Here is a 22,950-nt window from a genome sequence, read left to right as displayed (position 1 = left end):
CATCAGCACAGGTATTAGCCATTAATCTGAGGTACGTTACCCAGACTGACACAAGCCTTCTCCATGGGCACCGGTCGTGCTACATTCCGGTCACATATAGTTATCCAGGACTATTTCTTTCTTTGCAGGTTAAGCATGTCGCATGCTTCAGATGTGGAGGACACCATGTCACTCCCTGGAACGTCCGTCTCAGGCCAGGCTGGCACCGTGTCCCTGAGAAGCTGGACGATTCCCAGGCTCATGGCCGAACTTAATAGGAGAGGCATCCCTCACCCGGCCTCTGCTCGTAAAGCAGAACTATACAAACTATTGATGACCACCCCGGGCCCGTCAGGTGTCCAGCCAGGGGTCACGGACATTCAGCAGTCGCTGACACATCTACAAGCCACCATTGACTCACTGGTCTGCGCGGTAGCTGACGCTCAGTCCAGGGTGTCGGTGCTGGAATCTCAGGCCCCGGTCCCCCCCCCCAGGCGTCCCACCCTCCGGCAGAGTCCGTTGTTCCTCAGGTGTCCTCGCTAGGTATTACTATTTTCACTCCCCAGGTGGCCCCGGCCCATTTCATCCCAGACGGTATTAAAAAGGATATCCTGGCTGGGAAGGATGTGAACTTGGCTTCCGTCCTTATCGCCTCACAAGATCTCCCTGAGAACAGGGTCATCAACTGTGGTGACGTCTCCCTCGTCCTGAAGGCCAAGGACGCAAGGCTTAACAGGAAGCTCACCATCCCGGAATTCGTGTTGGCGTTTAGCATGTTCAGGAATATTGTGTGCTTGGCCCAGCCTAGAAGGAGGGAGGAATTAGATTCGTACCTATACCTTGTCACCGTCCTGGGGCACAAGTATGGTGGCTCGTCATTTTATGACTACCACCGCTCCTTCTCGGCTAAGGCAGCTGCTGCCCTGGTTCAATTCCAGTTTGTCACCAACTGGGCCAACATCGACATGGAGCTGTTTTGCCGCCACTTTGCGGGTCTCAGGGCCCCTTCTTGTTTAGTGTGCCAGTCCATTTTCCATTCCTCGGACTGGTGTCTTAACTCGGTCAATCCCATCCAGGATAGGTCCCTGCCCGGTCCCTCGGGTCTCCAACTGGGCGCCCCCGGGGGTTGACAAGCTGGGTCGACCCATAGTGTACCTGGGTAAGAGCCAGGTCTGTAACAATTTTAACGCAAACGGTTGTGTCTTCAATGGTTGCAGGGTTCTCAACATTTGCTCATTGTGCTTCAGGGCTCACCCTCGTCCCGCATGTCCCAAAAGGTCTGCGAGGCAGTCCTGACTAGCCGACATTGACCTCGATCTCCTTGACGTCCTTCTGCGGGAGCATCCTGACAGAGGGTTCGTACAATTTTTGCTGTCTGGCTTCACAGAGGGCTTCCACACGGGCCTTATCGCCCTACCACAGACGTCTTGGGAAGGTGATAACCTGAGGTCTGCTTCTGAGGACCCGGCGGCAGTTGAGGAGTTGCTCCAATCTGAAGTCGATAAGGGTTTCCTCATCGGCCTGCTTGAGTCCATACCATTCTCTTCCTGGCGCATTAATCCCATTGGCCTGGTGTCTAAGAAAACTTCAAATAAAAAGCGGTTAATCTATGACCTGTCCGCGCCTCATGCCTCTGCCGTTCCCAGCCTCAACTCACTTATCCCATCCGAGGAATTCTCCATGCAGTATTCCTCTATCGACGAGGCAATTAAGGACATTGTGAACTCCGGCAGGGGTTCCTGGTTGGCGAAGGCGGATCGCAGACGCCTTCAAGCTCCTTCCTGTTAAACCACACTTATGGGGTTTCTACGGTCTTAGATGGGCCGATCGCTATTATTTTGCGAACAGACTCACCTTTGGTTCGAAGAGTAGCCCATGGTTGTTCGACCAATTTGCCAAGGCCTTGCATTGGATCCTCATCCATCATGGCGGTTTACCTACGGTCATCCACTATCTCGATGACTTCTTGATCATCGAGGGTCCACACGGCGGGTCGGGCAATCTGGCTACTCTTCTCCAAATTTTTTCTAGCCTGCAGGTCCCGATAGCCCACGCCAAAACAGGGGGCTCGCCAATAGGGTGATGTTCCTAGGCGTCATCCTGGATTCCATCCGGATGGAGGCCAGCCTCCCGGAGGAGAAACTGGCTAGTTGCCGAGCTGCAATTTCCCACGCCATGTCCATGGGCTATCTATCCAGGGTGGAGCTCCAATCCTTGCTGGGGCGTTTCAACTTCACCTCCAGAATCATGCCCCAGGGCAGGGCATTCACCTCCAGGCTGCTCCAGTTGCTGCCTTAGGCTCCTGACCAGGACAGCATCGTCCATTTAGACAGCCATGCCAGGGCGGACTTGGCCATGTGGTCCATGTTCCTATCCTCCTGGAACGGTGTTTCTCTTTTTGTGCCGTCATGGGCGCCGTCATACCCCACCATTTTTTTGGATGCAGCAGCATCCCGGGGGTACGCTGCTATTTTTGGGTCCCAGTGGATGGCTGGTCAGTAACCCGTAGAAGTCCAGTCAGACCCCGAAAGTCTGAGCTCTTCTTCCCTCCTGGAGCTTTACCCCATTGTGGCGGCGGCTCAGGTATGGGGTCATCGGTGGGCGAACACACTGGTGATGTTAATCACCGATAACCAAGCATTAGTGGACATTATCTCGAAAGGTCGGGCGAAATCTTTCAGGATCATGTCCCTACTGTGCAGACTGGTTTGACTCTCTCTCACCCATAACTTTCATGTGTTCTGCAGCCACACCCCAGGGGTCGAGAATGTAGTGGCGGATGCTTGGACGATATCTCCTACACCCTGGCGTTCATAGCCCACTGTCATCGCAACCTCAGGCTGTCATACAACACCATCAAGCTGTACTTAGCCGGGATACAGCACTGCTCCATGCTTCATAATCCAAACGGAGGTTCCATTTTCTCAGTCCAGGCAGTCAAGGCTGCCCTTAGGGGAATCCAGAAGAGCGGGGATGCCCCCCCCCCCCCCCCCCCGCCCGTAGACAGCCTGTCTCTGGCGAGATGTTTAGGAGATTTTCGTCCACGTTGGATGGACATCCTTTTGGGCACTCTCCTAGTTTGGTCCTTAAGGCAGCTATGTACCTCGGGTTTTATGGGTTCCTTAGGCCAGGCGAGTTCACCAGCACCTCCTCCAAACATCAGGGCTTGCAGGTGCGGCAATTCTCCTGGGTCCATGAACATTTTGTCCTCCGGCTACCATCCACGAAATCCAATCAACATGGGCCTCCCTCGGAGGTCGTGTTTTTCAGAACTTCCAACGATTGGTGTCCGGTCATGGTCCTCCAACAATTGCTAGCTCTGCTACAAGATACCCCCCTAGATGGCCCGCTGCTGCCTTTGCATGGGAATTTCCTGACTTCAAACCAGTTCGTGTCTCACATCAGAACACTGGCTTCAGGTCTCGGCTACAACCCGCTGGTCATTACTGGGCACTCGCTCCGGATTGGGGCTGCGTCCGCAGCGTCCAAAAATGGTGTCCCGGCGCACGTGATCAAAAGTATGGGTCGCTGCCGTTCGTCTTGCTTTACGAGGTACATCTCAAACCCGAATGTCGAGATTTCCCAGGCTTTCTGTAACCTCGTGCTCTGAGAGAAATTAAATGTTTTGACACTACTCTGCTCTCCTCGTCTCTATTTGCCCACTGCTAGGCTTACCCTCGCTCCTGGCTCCCGGCACAACACAGCCAGCTTAGGTCAGGGGTAAGCACTTCTCCTCGTCTGTTGCCTTAAGCCTCTCCCATAAGTTGGAAGGCTGAAAAGTCAGCCTGAATTTGTGGGAGGGGCATCTGACCTTCTTAAGCGCCAGTCCCCAGCTCCTCAGGGCGCTTCTGTTCATACCCACTCTCCCCCCCTTTCTTCTTCAAACTCCCTTTAGGGTACACCCACTGCTAGGCTTATCCTCGCTCCTGGCTCCTGCACCAACACAGTCGGCTTAGGTCAGGGGTAAGCGCTTCTCCTCGTCTGTTGCCTTAAGCCTCTCCCATAAATAAACAATTCAGAAATGGAGTATATTTAAAGGCGTTGTCCAGCCTAGTAATGGCCTATCCTCAGGATAGGACATTCTTAGCTGATCTGCAGGGGTCCAACAATCCTCCACTACCGCTAATCAGCAACCACTTTAACCTGTGGAAGCCGCGGTCCTTGCAGTCAATGTGAACATTAGTCTGCACTAAAGTAGGGTCAATGGATATTCATTCAACTAATCTTGAAAATAGGGGGCTATCAATATAGAAAAATTTAGGCTGTGGACTATTTTGAGGTAGAGGCAGATTGCATCCATAGCCAAAAATCGAAAGACAATACAGAGGTTTCAGTTTTCGTCTGGAGACTGATTGTTGGTTTCTACAAGAGGCTCATACTTAATTCAAAAGGGTTATCTGATAATTTATATTGATGACCCATCCTCTGGATCAGCTGGATCTTCCTAGGCCATGTGATGTGACCGTACATCGGCCTATTACAGCTCAGCCGCATTGAAGTGAATGGGGCATGAGCTGTAATACCAACCACAGCCGCTATGCTGTGTGTGCTTGGAAAGCTAACAGGAGCTGGCTATGCTCACCAGGGCTCTGGTGGCACAACAGCTCCCTTAAACAGCAGTGCTGGGACCCCCGCTGATATGATAATGATGACCTATTCTGAGGATAGGTCATCATTATTAATTCCTGCACAACCCCTTTAAGGTAGTTTCAGATAAGCATGTACCGTCGAGGAAATACATTCCATGTGATGGCTGCATTTCCCGGACTGACTTGGCTCTACTCACCCGAACTCACTGCATCACAGTGATCTACTGTTTGATGCTGTAAGTTCTAGCCCAATCGAGAGGCAACTGTCCCGTACTCACCTCACACCATTAACACTACAAGCTGTTCCTTTACAGAGTTGCATATACAGACTGTTGCCTGTACCTGTTCCTTTAGGCCGATTTATGCAGGTAGTAAAAACAGGATGAGTCAGTGTGATGAATTTTATAAGTCGTTTTATATGAGTCGCCTACACTTACGTGTCTGTACTATGTGAACACCTTAATGTAATGTTCTGTTGTGCAATCATCCAGCAGTGACCAAATGTTTTTTTTAAGTAAAGCAGATGTGGATGATGACTACATAAAAGTGCATTTCTTTAAAACTAAAGCTCTTTAAAGGGGTTTCAGAAGAGTTTAATATTGATTAGCCTATCCTCAGATCATCAATATCTGATCAATAGGGATCCGACTCCCACCACTCCTGCCGATCAGCTGTTTGAGGAGGCCGTAGTGCTCTGGTGAGCGCTGCGGCCACCTCACAGCTTTCCGAACACAGGGCCAGATGTGCTTGCAGCTCAGACCCATTTACTTGAATGGGGTTGAGCACCTAGGCCAGATTTGAGCCTTGGGGTTGGGGTGGGGCAGCATGAAGACAAGGCATATGGTGGAACAGCTTCAACTTATTTGTACTTAAAGGGTTTCTGCCATTTCTGACTTTGGTAGCATATTGCCTGACTACACTGCCGTCCTTGTGGCCACCTGGAAAATGCTGAGCACAGTTGACAGGCAATGAAATGGTGCGGCGCTTTCCTAGACCTCCTGCAACTTTGTGGTAGCTATCACACAGTCTCTTTAAGGCCCCTGATAAGTCATTAGTATCTCTTCTCACATTATAGTCATATCGCAGCGAATGACTTCCTGACTTGGCCATGACTTTGCAAAAAGATGACAAGAATTTTCCAATGCTAGATCATTGCAAAAACATTTTAGGCAGAAGGACTTCCGATGAGATAGGCCATAGCATGCACAAGCTGAGATTATGGCACATCTAATGATGGCACATTAGATTTGTCATCAATGTTTGAAGTCAAAGGAAAAAGCATTTTAACCCCTTCCTCACATCTACTGTACATGTACCATTGCACGTATGGTGCAGTGATGGGACACACTTAGAAGCTGGGACTGGGGCATCAGCAGCGGGTGTCAGCCGTAACACACATCTGGCCATGCTGCAACGGATTGGAGACAACTTTGATCCTAGGTGGGTATCACCTTAATAGCTACCTCATTAGTGACCACAGCAGCTTTGTGAGGGGATTCCTTTTGTCACCCCATTGACCCCACCACCATCTCCCCCCATCCCAAAAACATGATCCTGATTTGTTGCTGCCGAATTGTCATGGTAAAATAAGGCCACTTTTAGTTTCTGGGCCCCTTTTCCAAGATTGACGGTTGCTACATGAGGCACATACTTCATTTAGGGGTGGTCTAGCCACCAACAGACTAACATAATAAACTCATATCAGAAATGAAGGACTATATTTAACTTGCCACTTATTAACGCCGAAAAAATATGCAGCTGTATGAATGGCAACCTGGTATTCTATTGAAAAACAATGGGGAGTGAATTTCATGCGGATTTCACTTTTATTTCCACGTGTTCCATGATCAATGTGGGTGCCAGGAGTCAGACCTACGCCAATCTGATGACCTATCCTAAGGATATGCCATTGGCTGGTGTCATGCTGCATCCTTTTTGCAAAACCACCACATTTTTAAGCAGTGTTTTTTTGCAATTGTTTTCATTGCATTTTTTTGCACTGGAAAATGCTGTACCATGTTACAAATTGGCAATAGTAAAATATAAAATGCCCTATATTTTGATAGTTTCCTTGCTTTTTTTGTCTCTAGGTGTTTTCCCCCAAATTGTGGCATGTAACTTTTTTTCAGGGCTTTTCACATAGACTTCTCTGTAGGACAAATGCTAGAAAAACTTGAAGACAGATCATTGCTGAGGCCAGTGAATGGCACATGATGCACATGACCACGTCTGGAAGTTTACACTCCGCAGACCATAGACAAGACTCTCGGCTCTGGATCTGGATAGGAACGGCAACGATCAGGTGAGTGTACAGTCGTGGCCAAAAGTTTTAAGAAATACATAAATATTGGAAATTGGAAAAGTTGCTGCTTAAGTTTTTATAATAGCAATTTGCATATACTCCAGAATGTTATGAAGAGTGATCAGATGAATTGCATAGTCCTTCTTTGCCATGAAAACTAACTTAATCCCAAAAAAAACTTTCCACTGCATTTCATTGCTGTCATTAAAGGACCTGCTGAGATCATTTCAGTAATCGTCTTGTTAACTCAGGTGAGAATGTTGACGAGCACAAGGCTGGAGATCATTATGTCAGGCTGATTGGGTTAAAATGGCAGACTTGTTCTTCCATTGTTAACCATGGTGACCTGCAAAGAAACACGTGCAGCCATCATTGCATTGCATAAAAATGGCTTCACAGGCAAGGATATTGTGACTACTAAGATTGCACCTCAATCAACAATTTATAGGATCATCAAGAACTTCAAGGAAAGAGGTTAAATTCTTGTTAAGAAGACTTCAGGGTGTCCAAGAAAGTCCAGCAAGCGGCAGGATCGTCTCCTAAAGAGGATTCAGCTGCGGGATCGGAGTGCCACCAGTGCAGAGCTTGCTCAGGAATGGCAGCAGGCAGGTGTGAGCGCATCTGCATGCACAGTGAGGCGAAGACTTTTGGAAGATGGCCTGGTGTCAAGAAGGGCAGCAAATAAGCCACTTCTCTCCAAAAAAAACCATCAGGGACAGATTGATCTTCTGCAGAAAGTATGGTGAATGGACTGCTGAGGACTGGGGCAAAGTCATATTCTCAGATGAAGCCTCTTTCCGATTGTTTGGGGCATCTGGAAAAAGGCTTGTCCGGAGAAGAAAAGGTGAGCGCTACCATCAGTCCTGTGTCATGCCAACAGTAAAGCATCCTGAGACCATTCATGTGTGGGGTCTCTTCTCATCCAAGGGAGTGGGCTCACTCACAATTTTGTCCAAAAACACAGCCATGAATAAAAAATGGTACCAAAACACCCTCCAACAGCAACTTCTTCCAACAATCCAACAACAGTTTGGTGAAGAACAATGCATTTTCCAGCACGATGGAGCACCGTGCCATAAGGCAAAAGTGATAACTAAGTGGCTCGGGGACCAAGACGTTGACATTTTGGGTCCATGGCCTGGAAACTCCCCAGATCTTAATCCCATTGAGAACTTGTGGTCAATCCTCAAGAGGCGGGTGGACAAACAAAAACCCACTAATTCTGACAAACTCCAAGTAGTGATTATGAAAGAATGGGTTGCTATCAGTCAGGAATTGGCCCAGAAGTTGATTGAGAGCATGCCCAGTCGAATTGCAGAGGTCCTGAAAAAGAAGGGCCAACACTGCAAATACTGACTGTTTGCATAAATGTCATGTAATTTTCGATAAAAGCCTTTGAAACGTATGAAGTGCGTGTAATTATATTTCACTACATCACAGAAACAACTGAAACAAAGATCTAAAAGCAGTTTAGCAGCAAACTTTTGAAAACTAATATTTGTGTCATTCTCAAAACTTTTGGCCACGACTGTATTTATTACTTTATGTAGAGCACATTCAGGGGCATCATGTAAATTGGCTTTGGGGTAGAAAAACCCCTTTAGCGTGTAAAGAAGGATAACCATACAGATAAAAAAAAAACAGGCAGAATGTACATGAATATCCCTGTTTTATGTATATACTATAGCTGGGAGGGGGACTCTACTCATTCACATTCATCACTTTACTTGTTTTGGTTTTATGTCCAAACCTTGACCTTTGTCACATGAGCTTTGATGTTTTTGTTTCACAGCTTGTGAAAAAAACAAGTTAACATGAGAGAACTAGTTCTTTTTCGTCATGTCGCAGCTGAATTCCAGGTTACGAGAATCCTTTTGAAATTGATTGTAGCCCTTGAGGCATTTTCGTAGGAACATCTTGTTGTGAACAATACTTCCGGGGAATTTTCACTTTCCTAATAAACAAAGCAGCAGCACAGAAAATTCTTTCTCACCAGCACTTTAACTCTTAGGAAGCCTGCTATTCACAGCAAGAGTATGTCACAGACATGTGGACAATGAACAAAAAGTCCAGATGACCTTTTTGAACTTCAGTGAATGGTTACTAAAGTCTATGAAAATGTGTCCTACCTAAAATGTACAAGATAATTTCATTTTTTCTCTGTGAGTCACAGAAAGTTTGGTAGGAGTCTAACAGCTTCATGGGTAAGAAAAATGAATCAGATGTGTCCAATCTCAATAAACCAGGGGAAATTCATAAGAAGCATCTTACAAGAAACTATCTTTGTTGCCCAAATCAACCAATCACAGCATAGGTTTACAGGGTTATACCAATCTCATACATTGGTGGCATACTGCTAGGATATGCCACCAATTTCAGATGGGTGTGGGTCCCTCCTATCTCCAAAATGGGGTCCCTAAGTAAAAGAGAGCGAACTGCTCATGTGCGCTCTCATTACACTTCTATGGGGGATCTGAAAATAGTCGACTGAGCACACGTGGCTATTTTCAGAAGTCCCATGGAAGTGAATGGAAAGGGCAAAGCCACCTCTCCATTCAACTCTATGAGACTGCCGGAAATAGTTGAGATAGCACTGTTTTTTTGAACACCCAAAGAGGTGAATGGAGTATGGCCACACTTGAGTGGTGTACTCTCTATCACTTTGGGGGGCCCATTCTGAAGAGGTGGGTCCAGCACCTATCTGACATTAATGGCATAACCTAGCAATATGCCACCAATATATGAGATGAGAAAAGTTCTGTAATTTCTGCAGAGTACTATGAGAAAAGAAAAGTTTACTGAGATCGGTTGCTACAGGCAGCATTATTTTGATTATTAATTTTGCCCAAATTACAGTTTTTCATATTAATATACCACTTATGAACAGTCAAATGAATACATGGGCAGCATGGCAGTGGTTAGCACTGGTGCCCTTGGTTCAAAATCCATCTTTTGCATGAATATTTTTTCTGGCTACTCCAGTTTCCGCTGACACTCTAAAAACATACCGATAGATTAAAGAGGTTGTCTGGTTTTACAATATTGATGACTTATCATCAGGATAAGTCTTAAATATCATTTTAGTGGGGTTCTGACTCCTGGCACCCCCGAAAATTAGCTGTTTGAAAGGGCCATGATGCTCTTGCAAGCGATGCATCCTCTCCAATGTTTTTCTTCACCACTTTGTAGAGGTTGTACAGAGTCGTTTCAGCTACATCTCCCAGTTAAGTGATTGGAACGAACAACTGTAATTATACTGCACCGGGACTACAACGTAGATGGAGAGCAAGTAAACATTTAATAGGATGGAGCTGCCCCTTCAAATAGCCGATTGGTGGGGGTGCCGAAATTCTGACACCCACTGATATGATATTGATGACTTATCCTATGGAAAGGTCATGTATATCATGAAACTGAAGAACCCCTTTACCTAGCTTCCTATGAAATTGACTCTACAGTGTGTCTCAGTTAGAATAGGTTTTCAGCCGCATTGGGAACAGTGGTTGTTGTGAATGGTGGAAATTTCTGTGTAGCAATGGGTAATACTAATCATTTTAGGAAGATGTACTTATAACAGGGAAATTTCAAGCAAAGTATAGTGATATTACAGACTGAAGAGGCCTTCAGCAAACAGAAGCATAAGGCAGGGCAGTAAAATCCCCATGTAACTTTAGTTAACCTTATCCAGTAAGTTCTGTTAATCCACTATGATTGGGTCATGCCAGAATGTTTTGTTCTCCAGCCTAACCAATATTCCTTCAAAACATTTCAGACTATAATATTATTTGAATCTATGTCCTTACTGGATACTGCAGTAGCAGGAGTTTTGGACCGATAGCAGGGGTGTAGCTACCATGGCAGCAGGGGAAGCGGCTGCTATGGGGCTTGAACTCAGGATGGAGCCCAGGAGAGGGACCAATGGATTTATTTTTATTCCCCAGTGAGCGGTGAGTATGGTGCTCCTAGTCCTAGCCACTGGTATTACTGCTCCCTGGTTTTCTTCTCGAGACGCCTGCACTGCACTAACTCCTGGCAGTGCGCAGCTTCAGAATGGGACATAGTATGTAAGAGTGCACTATGACCTGATGCTGTGTAGCGTGTGCCTAGACAAAGTGCTGCCTGAAGAGCAGAGGCATCCGTAGAAGGAGAAGAGAGGTGAATATTTTTTTTCTGGTCCGGTCTGAGGTGTGCTTTAAGGGGACCGAGGGGTGGCTCATTCAAAAATTAGCTGTAGGGCTCAGTCAGTTCTAGTTACTGATAGTCTTAGATATCCAGTTCTAATAGTTTCACACATTTCTCCTTTTTTGGCGCTCTTAAGAACTGTCAAGCTCTTTAGGCTTCATGTACATAGGAATGATTGTCAAATGTACTGGTTTTAAGAGTTTTGTTGTATATGACTGTGATTTCCATACAATAGTCTAAGAACTGTTTTGTAGCTAAAGGAATTAGTCACATTGTCTCTGCAGATTCTGAAATACATGTATTTCCAACCTTGTATTTTTCTTGCCTCTCTGTTCAAATATACATACATAGGGGTCATTTATTAAGACCAGTGTTTTAGATGCTGGTCTTAATAACCATTGTGCTGGTGGTAGATCTGCCAAAGTTATGTAGAGGTGCTGGCCTCTACATACTGTAACTTCGGCGCATCCATCTCCGGTCTAAATCTAAGCCAGCTTCCTTGCTGGCAAAGATTTAGAACATTTTCTACCCCTAAAACAGGTGTAGAAAATGATAAATGAGACGGGCCTGATGGCTCGCCCCTTCCCTGCTCACGCCAAGTCCCATTTTTTAGAGCTATTGTGAGCGCAATTAACTTTTGTGCCGCAATCTGCTACAGATGTATGAGAGAAAACTGGGCGCATATCAGTTAGTAAATGACCCCCATAGATTATAGCCAGCCACATGAACTAGTACAAACCGGATTCCAAAAAAGTTGGGACACTATACAAATCGTGAATAAAAACTGAATGCAATGATGTGGAGGTGCCAACTTATTTTATTCAGAATAGAACATAAATCACGGAACAAAAGTTTAAACTGAGAAAATGTACCATTTTAAGGGAAAAATATGTTGAATCAGAATTTCATGGTGTCAACAAATCCCCAAAAAGTTGGGACAAGGCCATTTTCACCACTGTGTGGCATCTCCCCTTCTTCTTACAACACTCAACAGACGTCTGGGGACCGAGGAGACCAGTTTCTCAAGTTTAGAAATAGGAATGCTCTCCCATTCTTGTCTAATACAGGCCTCTAACTGTTCAATCGTCTTGGGCCTTCTTTGTTGCACCTTCCTCTTTAAGATACGCCAAATGTTCTCTATAGGTGAAAGATCTGGACTGCAGACTGGCCATTTCAGTACCCGAATCCTTCTCCTACGCAGCCATGATGTTGTGATTGATGCAGAATGTGGTCTGGCATTATCTTGTTGAAAAATGCAGGGTCTTCCCTGAAAGAGATGACGTCTGGATGGGAGCATATGTTGTTCTAGAACCTGAATATATTTTTCTGCATTGATGGTGCCTTTCCAGACATGCAAGCTGCCCATGCCACACGCACTCATGCAACCCCATACCATCAGAGATGCAGGCTTCTGAACTGAGCGTTGATAACAACTTGGGTTGTCCTTGTCCTCTTTGGTCCGGATGACATGGCGTCCCAGATTTCCAAAAAGAACTTCGAATCGTGACTCGTCTGACCACAGAACAGTCTTCCATTTTGCCACACTCAATTTTAAATGATCCCTGGCCCAGTGAAAATGCCTGAGCTTGTGGATCTTGCTTAGAAATGGCTTCTTCTTTGCACTGTAGAGTTTCAGCTGGCAACGGCGGATGGCACGGTGGATTGTGTTCACTGACAATGGTTTCTGGAAGTATTCCTGAGCCCATTCTGTGATTTCCTTTACAGTAGCATTCCTGTTTGTGGTGCAGTGTCGTTTAAGGGCCCGGAGATCACGGGCATCCAGTATGGTTTTACGGCCTTGACCCTTACGCACAGAGATTATTCCAGATTCTCTGAATCTTCGGATGATGTTATGCACAGTTGATGATGATAGATGCAAAGTCTTTGCAATTTTTCGCTGGGTAACACCTTTCTGATATTGCTCCACTATCTTTCTGCACAACATTGTGGGAATTGGTGATCCTCTACCCATCTTGGCTTCTGAGAGACACTGCCACTATGAGAAGCTCTTTTTATACCCAATCATGTTGCCAATTGACCTAATTAGTGTTAATTGGTCTTCCAGCTCTTCGTTATGCTCAAATTTACTTTTTCCAGCCTCTTATTGCTACTTGTCCCAACTTTTTTCGGATTTGTTGAAATTTTGAATCAACGTATTTTTCCTTTAAAATGATACATTTACTCGGATTAAACGTTTGATCTGTCATCTACGTTCTATTACAAATAAAATATTGACATTTGCCATCTCCACATCATTGCATTCAGTTTTTATTCACAATTTGTTTAGTGTCCCAACTTTTTTGGAATCCGGTTTGTATATTGCAGCTTGAGTGACATTAATTACCCTATGTGTAATGTCATATTTGCCACTGAACAGCAGCTTTATGCATTACTACAGTGAAATTAATGGATGCTGAGAAAAAGCAGTTAGAAAATGTGGTGGTGTCATACATAGTTTTGGGGGATTTTGCCTTTTTCTGCTACATTTTTTGGTACTATTTTTTTGTGGCTTTTTTATACTTCAATTACTTAAGTGCCAATTATTTTTATCACAGTATACTCATGGAGCTGCACTTCTTGCCTCATTTTTTGCCTTAAAAAACCCAAGTGCCAATGTACGTTGTAAAAAGAGTAGGTCAAAATTCCTCCAGAATGATGTGAGAGACTGATAAAGTCATACAGATAGCAATTACTGAACGTTACTGCTACTAAAGGAGGTTCTACAAGCTATTGATTAATGGGGAGTACTTTTGGGGTCATTTATCAAACTGGGGTAAAGTAGAACTGGCTTAGTTTCCCATAGCAACCAATCAGATTCAACCTTTCATTTTCCAAAGGAGCTGTCAAAAATGAAAGGTGGAATCTGATTGGTTTCTATGGGCAACTAAACCAGTTCTCATTTACACCAGTTTGATAAATTACCCCATTTGTTTTTCACACATAGCTTTTTAATTTTAGATTCATTTTTGTTGAATAGATAAAGGAACTTTGGAATATGTTGTGTGCTGTTGTATTTATCTTATTTTAAGGACCAGATTTTTTAAATATCCTACAGAATTTGAAGAGGGAGTACTCTGTTTTTCTCATGATGATCTTAAATTAAGAAAATGCTTAAAGGGGTTTCCCATCTCACTATTTCCACAGCAAGATAGGACTAAGCACAGGCCCCAGGTGGCCGGGCTTACAGGAACAGCCACACAGTCTGTAGTGAATTGGAGCTACGCAAACAGCATAGCAGACCAAGGTACTCTCCATCTGTAACTCCTGGCTGTTTCTGTAAGCTTGGCCACCTGGGGCCGGTGCTTAGTCTCATCTCACCATGGAAACAGAAGAGATGAGATAGGACAACCCCTTTAAATTGCAAATCTGTAATACAAATTGCATTTTCCTAATATTGCAGGAGTATTCCAGTTAGGGCTCATTCACACGAATGTGTGCTGCCCGTTGCCGTATTGCGGACCGCATTTGTGGATCCGCAATACACGGGCACCGTTCCGTGTGCATTCCGCCTATTCACTTCAATGTGGAACGGAAGCATGGAAAGGAACACTACGGAGTGCTTCCTGGGGTTCCGTTCCATGCCTCCACACTGCAAAAATATAGAACTTGCTCTTTTTGCGGAACGGACGGATCGCGGACCCATTCAAGTGAATAGATCCGTGATCCCCATGTGACTGGGCCACGGTCGGTGCCCGTGCATTGCGTACAGCAATTTACGGTCCACAGCACGGGCTTCACATGGTCGTGTGAACAAGCCCTTACCCATAACTTCATTAGTCTAAGGGCTCATGCACACGGCCATTGCCCGGTCATGGCCATATTGCGGCCCGCATATGGCGGGTCCGCAATACAAGGGCACCAGCCGTTTGCATCCCGCATCACGCATCGCAGACCCATTCACGAATCGGAAGCCAAAGGAAGCACTACAGAGTACTTCCGTGGGTTTACTGTACGTGCCTCCGCACTGCAAAAAAGTAGTGCATGCACTATTTTTTTGCGGTGGGAACTGTCAGATGCGGATCACGGACCCCATTCAAGTGAATGGGTCAGCGATCCGCATGCGGCTGCCCTGCGGTCAGTGTCCATGCATTGCGGACAGCACGGGCTCGGCCAGCACACGGTTGTGTTCATGAGCCCTAAGGGTCTAATTACAGACTATTTTATTATAGATAGTAGTCTGCAATGCAGATCAGGTTTTTTTAAAGAACTCAGTGTAAATCTAAGGTTAATTTCACACAAGCTTATGAATAGAGATGGCCTTGCGGTTCGCCCAGCGGTCGTTTCGCGGCAAATTTGCATGCTCGCGATTCGCCGAACATGCGAACATATGGAGATATCCGCGCCCGTCATATTCTTTTACATTGTGAAGAACTTTGACCCATGACACATCCATCAGGTAGTACATGACAGCCAATTGAGACATTTCAGCACATGGACATACCCCCTATAAATAAACCTGATCTGGGACAGGCTGTTAAGGACACCAAATGCTAGCTAATAGGGCCTCAAAAGTCTTTTTAAGAACTGGTATAGGTGTGCTATCGATAGGTGTGATACACAGAGGGGTGCGATATACTTATAATATACTTTTATAATGAGTCAAAAACACATAGATCTATATAGTAATCACCTGGAAGTCAGGGGCCTAGGGGCTAGGGGCTTACTAGGGCCATTTTTATATAGGGTAAGGTTCAGGACGGGGTCGCTCTTATCAGGGCGGGTGGTCTGTGGTTAAGCTATCAGGGCCAGAATAGCACCCCCTGTAGGGCAATATCAGGGACAGTTCTTTGCCCACCCTGTCCTTCAATACCACATCATCATCTAGCCCAGGGATAGATGCTTTTTGCTTTCCCTCCGGGATTCATGGATGTGCACTGGAACCCCCCGGATTGTGGTAGGACATATGGTTTCTGATTTGGTGCCGCCGAGCACTTGTTATTGCCTACCACATCTATGCTTTTTGCTTAACTTTAATAATTAAATTTATTTTCATTTTGAGGGATATCTTTTCCATTCACACGTCCGCAAAATGGGTCCGCATCCGTTCCGCAATTTTGCGGAACCGGTGCAGACCCATTCATTTTCAATGGGGCCGGAATGTGCTGTCCGCATCCGCATTTGCAGATCCACATCCGCATTTGCAGATCCGCACTTTCACATCCGTGCTTCCGTTTCCGCAAAAAATAGAACATGTCCTATTCTTGTCCGCATTTGCAGACAAGATTATGCATTTTCTATTATAGTGCCGGCGATGTGCGGTCCGCAAATTGCGGAATGCACATTGCCGGTGTCCGTGTTTTGCGGATCTGCAAAACACTTACGAACGTGTGAATGGACCCTCATAGTAAAATTATTAAAGGTTACGTTTTATCTTTATGTATATTCTAATGGATTGCCTTCCTTGTACAATGTTATAATATACTTTCTATGTTAGAAAGTATATTATAGTGCATTTGTATTGTGCGGTTCTGCTGCGATACTGCAGGTATATAGAGGGACAAGCGTTATTGGAACAAATAATTTCTACTGGTGTGATATACCAGTCGTCCCCCAAAAAACTGATTGAAGCGGGGTGTTATATACCAATATACTTTCTTTATAGTGCATTTGGGTACTGTATAGTGCATTTGCGCATATGCGAAAATTATATTGCCAATATTTCGCATTGAAAAAAATGAATGGAGATCGCAAATTCGAATAATACATCTGGTATGTCACTGTCCATGTTCTGGGACTATTTGTGCACTTCTAGTAATTATTTCTTGTCTGCAAATATGAGCTGAAGGTTTTTCAGGTTCGCCTGCCATTAAAATGAATGGGACTAGCCCCGAACTTGCGGTTCTCAAACATTTGACCGTCCCGGCAGATGTTCGTCCATCATTACTTATGAAGTAACTCAAACTCACAGTTCATAATGATTTATGATGCTTTGAGTTCCTGTCTGACCACAGGTCTTGTGTAATGTACTGACATAATGCTGTGATTACCGTACAGATGACCTGTGGTCAGGCCGGAACTCATAAATCATTATGATGCTGTGAGTTTGGTCAGAGAAGCAGTGTTCGGTCCAGAAAATGCAGCCTGTTTCTCGGGCAGAACATGCACATGTGAAACTGGTTTTAGCGGTGTCACCGATGAGACAAGAGAGAGGTGGGTGGTTAAGGGAAGACAGATTAAAAGGGTTTTCCAAGAGTTTGTAACTGATGACCTATCCTGTAGATAGGTCATCAGTATCTGATCGGTGGGGGTCTGACACTTGAGATCCCCGCCGATCAACTGTTTGAGAAGGCACTGGCACTCGTGTGAGCGCTGCGGCCTTTTCGCAACTTACCAAGTACAGCACCGTACTTTGTATAGCAGTTGTACTTGAATGGAGCTGAGGTGCGCTTAGGCCACGTGACCGATGAATGTGTCGTCAATGGCCTAGGAGAAGCTGTGAGAAGGCGGCGGCGCTACTGCAGGCATCGGTGCCTTCTCAAACAGCTGATCGCCAGGTGTCCTGAGTGCCGGACCCCCACCAATCAGATACTGATGACCTATCCCGAGGTATCCTGAGCAAAAACAGTGTTAGTTGTGTTTTCACATAATCAGGATGTTTTCCCCCACTTTTGCATACCACGAAATCAGCAGGGGTTTTCCAAGTTATAACTGACTGCAACAGTAAACGTGCTAAAATAACAAAAGAAGTGATACAATTTTCTTCCCCTGCTTCTTCCTGTGCCATGCTTTAGTCCTCCCCACCAGCAGTGATGTCCCATACACACCTCATCACCACAGTAGCCAGTCACTGGCCTCAGCAGTCACATCCCATATACTGTTGAGGCCAGTGATTGGCTGAATGAAGACCTGGGGTGTACAGGACATCACAGCAGCTGCCAGAAAGATGATGTCATCATTGCAGGACCAGTTTGCAATGTCGGAAGCGTCAGGGAAGGAGAGTGGTGAGTATGACTTCTTTTGTTGTTTTAGCACATGTACTGTTGTGTCAGAGTTTCAAATGAAAGGTGTTATCCAATGATTAATGTTAAAAATGAAAATCAGACATCGTACAGTACATGACAATCTCTTTCTAACAAAGCTAGAACCAGCCCTGTACCTCACATTGATCCAGAGATCTCCCCATTCATTGCTCTGCTAGATTTTTGCTAGTCTTTTCTGCTGCAGCTAAGGGGGCATGACTATGCTCTCCCTATCACAACTCAGGGGGCAGTTGAAGAATGAAACTGAGCACGTGCGGCCTTCTCAGTGAACCTGACAAATAACCAGGAAAAAGAACAAAGAGAAGGTGTCACTCATGGATGGACTGGCTATAGACTCTACAGGGAAATTTCCCTGTGGGCTGATGCCCAGGGAGGCCACCCAAGCCCTCCTCTTGGCCACCAGCTAGGTACATAAAGATCTGATGCTCTCAGCATTATTTAATGTAGGAGCATCAGGCACTTATGCACCTGACCCGCGGCGCCTTCCTGAATTTAACTGTATTGCCATCCTCAGGACAGGGGCGGATTGGCCATAAACCTTACAGGGAAATTTCCAGGGGGCCGCCTAGGCCCTCCTCATGGCCGGCCAGTGGAAGTTTTTGGGGCTGTATCTTGTGCTGCTGGCAGTATTTTGTGATGGAGTGTGGTATTTGGCTCTGTTGGGGTAGTATAATGTGCCACAATATGGTATTGCAGGCCCTGCCTTCCATCCATTTGGACCCAACTACAAAACAGGGCCACTTTTAGTATTTTTTTCCAGGGCCACTTTAAGTTCCTAGTCCGCCCCTGCCTCAGGACGATGATACAATTTCATACTGTGCCGTGGGCAGCAGTATTTTGTGCTGCACTGTGGTATCTTACAAAAGTATTCAGATCCAGGTGCTAGTTTTAAAACTGTACAATCATTTGGACAACCCCTTCAAAGGGATTGTCTCACTTTAGCAAAGGGCATTTATTATGTAGAGAAAGTTAATACAAGGCACTTACTAATGTATTGTGATTGTCCATATTGCTTCCTTTGCTGGCCTGATTCATTTTTACATCTCATTATACGCTGCTCGTTTTCAGGGGTTATGACCACTTTCATGGCTTTTCTGAAATTAGACAATCCCCATTTAGGATACTAGAGACATGTTTAAGAAACCAGCACTACAAGCAATATATAATATTATATTATACCAGCTAGTAAATGTATGAATGTAATAATTAGTTAAAGGGGTTGTCCAAGTTATATTTATTGATGACCTATCCTCAGGATAGATCATCATTATCAGATCGGCTGGGGTCCGACACCCGGCACCCCCGCCAATCAGCTGTTTGAAGAGAAGGCGCGCACCGTGCCAGCGCCGCCTCCTCTTCACTGTTTACATTCTCGCCGTTGCATCTGCAGCGGTGAGCAGGAGTAATTACATCTAAGCCGTTCCATTCATTTCAATGGTACGGATCGTTTCCATACACTTGTATAGGAGCGATCCATACCATTGAAATGAATGGGACGGTTGGGTGTAATTACACCTGCTCACCGCTGCAGATGCAACGGCGAGAATGTAAACAGTGAAGAGGAGGCGGAGCTGGCACGGTGCGCGCCTTCTCTTCAAACAGCTGATCGGCGGGGGTGCCGGGTGTCGGACCCCAGCCGATCTGATAATGATGATCTATCCTGAGGATAGGTCATCAATAAATATAACCAACCGATCTGATATTGATGACCTATCCTGAGGACAGGTCATCAATAAATATAACTTGGACAACCCCTTTAAGGCTTGCATGGTATATGTTTGCAGAGGAAATCAAACCTCCTTAAATCAATTGTTAGAGTTGCAAAAATATTCTGCTGAAACAATCCTTTCCCTTGTAATTAATGTCAAACAATACCATCATTAATAAAAACAAGCTGACCGCAGTGACGACTGTTCCAGGACTTTCATTTTCCTCCTTAAAATTCAACAACTTCCTTTTCTGTGACTTTTTCCCACTATGAGCAATGAGCTCCGGAGAACAATACAACACAATTACTTCCTTCCTTTGCTACTGTGTATCTGCTTGGATCCATTCCATCCCAGTCTCAAAATAAACAAACTCTGTTCTTCTGACAGCCCCTAGTAGAACGAAAATCACCAAGAGGCGTCAGGAACCAGCGGCTTCTGCAGCTTCCACAGTAGGCTTATTGTTAATGGTGAAACGCTCTCAGAATGCAGATGTAGCTATGTTCATACTGTCTGTCATTGTGAAGTCCAGAAATGACGTAAGACTTTGATTGTCTTACCAAACAATTACTACTTCTATACAATTTTGGAGAATTTAAGACATTTGTGTCATTATATTTGATGTATTATCACTAGTATTTCCCATAATTCTATATTATACAATAACTTGCAGGATTTTCAGAGATTTTTATATTGATGTCTTATCCTCAGGATAGGTCCGACTCCCAGTACCTCTGCCGATCAGCTGTTTGAAGAGCTCCGGTGAGTGCCAGGGCCACTAACATCACATTCATGGGTCACGTGGCCTAGGTACAGCTCAGGCCCATTGAAGTGAATGGGGCTGAGCTGCGATACTAAGCACAGCTGCTATACAATGTATGACGCTGTGCTTGTGGAGCTGAGAGAAGGCCAAGGGGTGGCTACGAGCAACTGTGCCTTCTCAAACGCATGTCAGACTCTCACCAATCAGATACTGATAACCTATTCAGAAGATTTAAATAAGCCTTGGAAAATCCTTTTAATAACTATATTTTCATGTTATTCGGTACCACATACAGTTAGTCACAACTCACATTAATACATAATTGCCAACTCTCCCGAGCATCTAGAAGACTCGCGAAAAAGGGGAGACCTCTCAGATTCCCAGAAGAGTTAGCAAATCTCCCGCACTGCACATAGAGGAATGCTTTTTTCCTCTTCTTTTGAAGTTGTTGCAGAGACCCCCATAATCAATCATGTTGCTGTCTGCCTCTGTGTAAGCAGGTAATATTTGCATGTCTCTGTACAGTGGGCCCTCAGAATGAATTTTACTGGTTGGCCCTAGGCATCCCAGTCTGACACTGGGCACTAGGATCCTGCATCATCATACCCATCTCCAGTGCTCATGCTTGTTCTGAGGGGGATGACAGGTCATGGAAAGGGGAATTATGTGAAGTAAAAGAGGCATGACCTATGCAGGATAAGAGCATGGACTTTGAAAAGGGGAGTTTTTACTCCCAAAAAATGTCTACAATCTCCCACTGGCCAACTTTAACAGGTGAATGATGTCTATAAAATGAGAAGAAATAGCTAAATACCGTTTATTAAAGGGGTTGTCCCATCTAGCAATTTCATAATCACCTGCTGCGAGCTGCTCTGTTCACTTCCTGGTTTCCGGCCTGTGAGGCTGGGCGGGCTTAGTGAGCTTGATTGAAGGCTTGTCCCGGCCGGGCTGCGCATTGCTGTCTTGAACGTGCACGCCGCCGTGCATGTGCCATGGTGACTTTTTCCTGGACGGCATAGTACAGAGCTGCAAACGCGCACCCCGCCACGCATGCGCAATGGTGAGTTCTTCCTGGCCGAGTATAGTACAGAGCTGCGCTGCATACAGAGCATGCGCGTCTCTGTACTATACTCGGCCAGGAAGAAGTTACCGTTGCGTGTGCTCGGTGGCATGTGCGTTCGTGGCTCTGTACTATACTGGCCAGGAAGAAGTCACCATGGCACATGCGCGGCGGCGTGCACGTTCAAGACAGCGATATGCGCGTTAAGACAGCGATGTGCAGCCCGGCCGGGGGAAGAAAATGTGTTCTACGCAGGCGCGGCCCACTGATGTGGCACACAAGCAGTGGCCGTATCTAGTGGATACCAGAAGACAACAGTGGGGTAGGATTGAAAGATTTTTTCCAAGATAGGTAGGAATTTACTAAAGGAACATAATTACAAAAATGCTCACAGGTACTTCTATAACAAATTAAAATAGGATCAATGAGATGGGAATACCCCTTTAATTCTGATTTCAATATCATCTATATTACCTCAGGCCTACCTCATGATTACAGAATAACCACATATTAAGTGGCTCACTACTTACTACCTTACCATTGCCGTACTACCACATTAATACCTCATTATCATCAATGCTATTTCCTTATTATTACCTCACATCTACCTCATTTGTACCTCACTGCCACCTCAACTCTATCTTTTTCAGTATTACATTATTACTATCTCTTCATTACCTCTGTGCTACCTCATTCATTCTCCCTATCATCTGACTACCACCTCATAATGACCTCATATTTTAACTTACATTACTTCATATCTACTAGGTCCCTACAATCCTATTATTACTTCACTACTACCTCATTATTACCTCATCTTTTAACCAGACATCCCAACCTGCAAAAACTCATTTCAGGGAGGTGCACTTCTCATTTCAGGGAGGTTTTCATTTTTTTTCTTTCACAAACTTTTTATTACATTTTCCAGACATATGCAGTATCTGCACACTTTGCTCTATGGTGTGGAGGACTGGGCTCATTCCCCTGCACCAAATTATCATATTTATGTATATGATTAAAGGGATTCTGTCACCACCTATAAGCCCTGTGAGCTAAACATATGCTCATGTCCAGGGTAGCATTCTGATTTCTAAGGTGGCCTTATAAAAGCTATTTGTGGCTTTATTCTGCGGAAAAACAGGTTTTACTAACCTGTCAATCATTGAATTAAGGTGCCCAAGCAGGGGAGGTCTGTGGATGCATGGTGCCCGGCCGCACGCATCGCCGTTTGTGCCCAGCGCCGCCTTCTACTCCTCAGTGCCGCCTCTCCCTCCCTCCCCCTCCTCCCGCTTTGAGATCCCGCGCGTGCGCACAGGCTCAGCCTGATGCGCCGTTGCGGACCGCTGGCATCGGCTTCTTCTTGCACTGTGCGCACGGGCCGAGAAGGGG

Source organism: Bufo bufo, chromosome 8 (assembly GCF_905171765.1).
Source record: "Bufo bufo chromosome 8, aBufBuf1.1, whole genome shotgun sequence".
In the NCBI taxonomy this organism is placed as follows: domain Eukaryota; kingdom Metazoa; phylum Chordata; class Amphibia; order Anura; family Bufonidae; genus Bufo; species Bufo bufo.
The sequence above is the reverse complement of the archived record's forward strand: the minus strand, read 5'-3'. Positions refer to the sequence as shown.